Genomic DNA, 5,931 nt, shown 5'->3' with positions numbered 1-5,931 from the left:
GGATCACACCCTGGGCTGAAGGTGGCGCTAAACTGCTGAGCCACCTGGGCTGCCGGATTTTTTTTGGTATTTATTTGAGATTATTTTATGACTTTTCTGCTTATATTAGTCTTTTCAAAGAATTAATTTTGGCTCTGTTGATTTTCTCTATTGCACATTTGCCTTACATTGCTTTAGTTTTACATGCTTATTATTTCTACTTTCCTTTGAATTTTTTTTTTTTTTTAATTCATGAGAGACAGAGGGGTACAGAGACACAGGAAGAGGGAGAAGCAGGCTCCACGCAGGAAGCCCAATGTGGGACTCGATCCCGGGACTCCAGGATCACACCCTGGGCCGAAGGCACATGCTAAACCGCTGAGCCACCCAGGGATCCCCCAGCACATTTTCATCACCCCAAACAAAAGCCCCATTCCCTCTAGTAGTCACTCCCTATTTCCCCTCTCCCCAGTCCCGGGAAACCACTAACCTTTCTGTCTCTGTGGACTTGCCTATCCTGGACATTTCATATAAGTGGAATCAGACTGTGTGTGGCCATTTCTTTCACTCAGCATAAGGTTTTCATGGTTCATCAACCTTGTAGCATGTATCAGAAGTTCATCCCCTGTTTTTAGTGTAAATTCATGGCCCTTTGCCCCTGTATTAATACCTTGGAACATCAATTTAGCATTTATTACAACAAATGTTATAGTCTAAAGTTAAAACACATTTTTGCAATTTCAATATCAAATTGCATACAGACCAAATAAACTTTACATAATAACAAGACATTTCCATCCATGACTGGGACATGTGAGCCTTCATATTGATCTCAGCCCCCCACAGGTGCTTTTTAAGTCATGAAGGTTATCCTCAGCTTCCCATCTCCTTCTTAGTCTCTGGCTCAGCCCTGGTTCTTCTTGTGCTGATATGGCTATAGGAACAGCAGCTGTGGCAGGGGTTAAAAACAGCTGTAGCAGCTGCAGCCACAGCCTCTTCCTTCTTATGTTTCTTTTTTGGGGGGGCCTGTTTTGCTTCTTTTATACTTTTGTCTCTTTCTTTCTTCTTTCTTTCTTACTTCTTTCTTTCTTTCTTTCTCTTTCTTTCTTTCTTTCTCTTTTTCTTTCTTTCCTTCTTTCTTTCATCTTTCTCTTTCTACGTCCTTCTTTGGGATTCCTTGCAGTAATGGGTTTGGTGGCAGGCTTTCAGTCTTTTTGATCAGTGACACGGGTAATCTGTTTATAGAGGGTGACTGAGACTGGACAGGGGATGGAGGTGCTTGGGGGTTTTAGCTACTGGCTCAGGAGACTCTGAGGTCTGTGGAGCCGGAGGCCACTGGGAGATCAAATGCTCTTTCTAGGTAGATAGGCTCAGGGAAGACTCTTTCCCATGCTTTGATAGCAATGCAGGTGAAGTCTGTTGCCGACTTCTTTGGGGGGTGAAGAATGAAAGACCCTGTGCTTTGGGTGGAGATGGTGATGCCCTTGTTTAGGAGGTGGAAAAGAAACACACATCTCATCTGTTTTGGAGACTGTCTTGAGAATATTGAGCACTGATGTGGGGTAGGAGAAGGGGGCTCTTCCCTTGGTAGCATCATGGAAGACCTTGGAAGACCAGCGTCTTGAAGAGGAGTGAGGAGGAAAACGGCGTCCTCTACTGGTGATGAGGAGGGAATCCACCTACCACAAGGGAATCCTCTTCCTGGCCCTTTGGCTTTCGTGGTGAGAAAGAGGCCTGAGAATCCACACCATTTTTCAAATGGGACCCCATGAGTCGCTCATCATCATCTAAAAGGAGGATCCAGAGTCAGATGAAGACTGCTGGTTTTGGCATCTGGTTTGGTGTCTCTGCTGCACAGAATCTGTGGCAACCATTTTGCCACCTTTATGTTCTTTGGATTCAGAGAACTCTTTTCCAGGTTTTGGGGCTGGCGAGAGGGGCTCTTTTCTCATTACCTTTATATTGTGTCCCTTTACCTGAAGGTCTCCTTTAGAGATACAGAAACATGAGCTTGTCGGTACAGCTTGGCTGCTGGGAGGTTAGGAAATGAATTTTTGGTGTTGTTGCTGGAGATGTTGGTGCCTTCTCCTCAGAGGGCATGTGAAGGACATAACCTACAAGTTTTTTTGAGGGAGCCAGATGTTTTTTGTGATTGGCAACCAGACAAAGCAGACAATGAGCTATTTCTAGACAAGGATGCTGATGAGCACTTTTTTCTGTCTCTCTTCTAAGCCTTGATGGAGTTCAAGGAGATAGCCACCTCCCTAGGCATGGCTTGCTGCTAGGTGAGCCAACCAGGGCAAGCATGAGGAGAATAGTGTCTTGGTCAAAACTCTTTTTCTTTTTTTTCCCCCCGAAAAGGTTCATACCAGGCTCTGGTACAGGTTCAGGTTGGGGAATTTTCAGGATGTCACTGAAGTGGCGACTTGTACTGAAGGTTCTTTTTAGTTTTCTTGAAGATTCTGGGAATGCTGGTTTTTCTTTTTCTGGAGCTGGGGAAGGACTCTGGCTCATGGTTCTGATGGGGAAATTGAACATAACTGTGCTTTCTCTCTCTCCTGACTGGGCAGGAAAAGAGAGACCAATTGGAGTCTTCTTGGGTTTCAGGAAGACTCTCTCCTTTCTCTCTCTCTGCTGCTTTTTCTTTCTTTCTGCTCTTTATCTTTGTTTTCACCTTGCTTTTTCATAAATGCCAAGTTTTCTTTTCATTCTGCCTCTGCTTTATTTCTTCTTTAGATCTGGGAAAGCAGAAAGTATTCCAGTGATGTCTCATAGGAGGAGCCAAAGTTCTCCCATAAACTAACTTTCCAGCTCTTTTTTTTTCCATTCAAAAACCCAGTCAGGTTGATTCTCATAATATTGGAGTCTGGAGTCTCCAAATATACCCAAAAGAGTTGGGTCAGAGGCACAATGGGACGCTTACTCTGCTGTAACCTAATAAGGTGATGGTACTATTTACTTAAATTCAAGGAGTAACTTCTATTTTGGTTCAGTCCTTCACTTCTAATTGGTTGACTAAACTCAGTCACAACATCCTCTTCAAACCCAAGAATTTCTGTTACTTGTTTTGTTATCCAAGGCTTTGTAACCTCCAGATTTGCTTTGCTCATATCTGCCAATTTTTCTAGGCATTCTGTACATTTCAGCTATTTCAGTAGCTTCTGTTTGTTTTTGAAGCAATGATCTTTTTTTGCAGTTGTTCTATAGAAGAATCCCAGGGTTATGTTGTTCTAACATCACTTCTTTACTCCAAGTGCCAGAGCTCTTTTTTTTTTTTTTACCTGGCTGAGGCTTTCTCAGAGTTACATTGCAGTTTCAACCTCCTCCAACACAATTATTCTACTTTCCCTCTCTTTTCTAAGGTGTTAGACTATATCTTGGCCTGGAGACTTCCTACTCTTCCCTTTATCTTTCACAGGAATTTCCCCCAGTAAATCTCTTGCACTTCCAACTCCTTAGTGTCTGCTTCTTGACTCAAACTGACAGAAAAAAGAAAAAAGAAGAAAAAGGAAACAACCCAAGTAACCATCAACAGGTATATGGATAAACTTTGAAAAGTAAAAAAGTGGGGTGCCTGGCTGGCTCAGTTGGTAGAGTGTGCAACTCTTTATCTTGGGCTGTGGGTTCAAGCCCCACAGTGGGGAGTAGAGATTAAAAATAAAAATCTTTAAGAAAAAAGTGAAAAAAGACAATGTTAATAGTGCAGATTAAATTTAAGAGTATCCCTTGTCTGTAACTCTTACATTATAAAGAACACACACACATACAAAAAATTAAAAATGAAGAAAATTCTTCCAGTATTGGAAAGCTATTATCTTTCAGCAAAGAATACTATTCAGCACTTTAAAATGAACAGACTGCTCATATACACAACATGGATGAATTAAGAATAAAAACCAAAAGAAACTAATATTCTGAGCAAAAAACCTGAAAGCAAAAGGAGTACATACTACATGATTCCATTTATGTGAAGTTCTAGAACAGTCAAAGGGATGGAATGGGGGATTGGCTCGGAAGGGCACAAGAGATCTTGCTGGAATAATGGAAATGTCCTGTATCTTTCTTTGCTATTTCAAATTTTTATTTAAATTCTAGTTAACACATAGTGTAATATTGGTTTCAGGAACAGAATTTAGTGATTCATCAGTTACATATAACACTCAGTGCTCATCATAACAAGGGCCCTCCTTAATCCCCATCACCTATTTAGTCCATCCTCCACCCATCTCCTTCCATCAACCCTCAGTTTGTTCTCTATAGTTAAGAGTCTCTTATGGTTTGCTTCCCTCTGTCTCTCTTTTTTTTCTTTCCCATATGTTTATCTGTCTTGTTTCTTAAATTCCACAAATGAGGGAAATCATATGGTATTTGTCTTTCTCTGCAAATGTTCTATATCTTAGTAGTGGTATGATCTCATGAGTGTATGCATTTGTCAAAATTCAACTATGCATTTAAGATGTTTAATTCACTGCGTATGTTACCTCTCAATACAAAAGTACAGAAACCATTCTTCTTATGATGACGTAAGATTTGTCATTTTGCTCTTATAAATCTGTCCATTTCTGCCCTATATACTTTGCAGCTATATCATTAGGTATCTGCAAATTTAGAATATTGTTGGCAAATAACTTTTCTGCTCTTCTACATACACACATGACCATACTTATCCCCTCTATTCTGTTCTAATCTTCCATTTGCAGTGCTTCAGCATGTAAGTCTGTCTTGCTGTTTTGGGGTCAGGCCCCAGGAGGGGCACATGTGGCCACAGAACCATCTGCATGTGAATGACCAGAAGTCCCTATATTTATGGCATCCATACCTCATAAGCTTCTTCTTCTTCTTCTTCTTCTTCTTTTTTTTTTTTTTTTTTTACCTCATAAGCTTCTAGCTCTAGCTTCTGCTCAGAATCCAGCCAGTATCCGTTCCAGTATGCAAAGCAAGTCTCAGCCAAAACAAAGAACAGCCTGAAGGAGGTGGGGAAATGGAGGATTTTGCAGATACTCACACTCCAGCTCCATATGCAAGAAACGCTTGGTAAGAAGAGTTCAGAGGTGCCTGGCTGGCTCAGTCAGTAGAGAGTTTGACTCTTGATCTCAGAGTCCTGGTTCAAGCTCCATGATGGATGTAAAGCTTGATTAGAAAAGAAAAAATGATTTAAAAAAAGAAAGTGAGCTCAGACCTCAGAGATAAGTTCTAGGCAGCACATGCACATGCAGCACATGCAGCACACGCTGCAGCTTAGGGCTCCTGGGCACGACGAGGCTGAAGGATAGGGAGGAGAGGGTGATGGCAGCCTCAGCCTGAGGCAGCAGGGACTTAGGTAGCAGGTGGCTGAGGCTGCACCGCAGTCCCATGGGACAGGGGGAAGCTGCCTCCTGAAACGCCCAAATCTTGAGTGGGGAGCTGCTGATGGGGTGAGGTGGAGGTGGGATGTGTCTGCGGCTACTGTTCAAGTTGGTGGGCCCTTGCAGCAAACGCCCGCTTCGTGCACCTGCAATTTCAATCACTGGTGGGTGGGCCAGGCTCCACCTAACTCTGGGCTTTGATTGGTCAAACCAAGAAAAAAAAAAGAAGAAAAAGCCCGGTAGCTCTCAGGTCAATCAGCAGAACGTACCTCTGCTCCCCCTTCTCGGGCTCCGGGGGAGCCGTGTCAGGTAACAGGTGCGAACCACGCGGCTGCCCTGAGGTCGCCACGCGACAGCATCGCCTGCTTTCCGCCGCCGCCGTCACCACCGCGTTATTTCAGTGAATGAAAACGCGCTATTGTTTTTTTTTCTACAAAGCGAGTCGTTTCGCCGGTAGGAGGCGAGCAGCGCGCACCCGGGCGGCGAGGCGCGAGGCCGGCGCAGAGGCGCCCCTTCCCGCCCGCCAACCCTCTAAGCCAGCGAAGGCGCAGCCTCGCGCCGCGCCTCCCGGAAGCGCCCGCCCCGGGTTTCCCGCCGCCGGAAGGGG

At 43.9% G+C, this 5,931-nt stretch overlaps 1 pseudogene; it reads right to left on the bottom strand.

Annotated features, from left to right (window-relative positions):
* Positions 1-278: 278 nt before the first annotated feature.
* On the bottom strand, positions 279-4,145 carry LOC121490562 (annotated as a pseudogene).
* Positions 4,146-5,931: the final 1,786 nt, after the last annotated feature.

The sequence above is a fragment of the Vulpes lagopus genome, chromosome 5, assembly GCF_018345385.1.
Source record: "Vulpes lagopus strain Blue_001 chromosome 5, ASM1834538v1, whole genome shotgun sequence".
Lineage (NCBI taxonomy): Eukaryota > Metazoa > Chordata > Mammalia > Carnivora > Canidae > Vulpes > Vulpes lagopus.
Note: the sequence above shows the minus strand (reverse complement) of the source record. Positions and strands in the feature narration are given on the sequence as shown.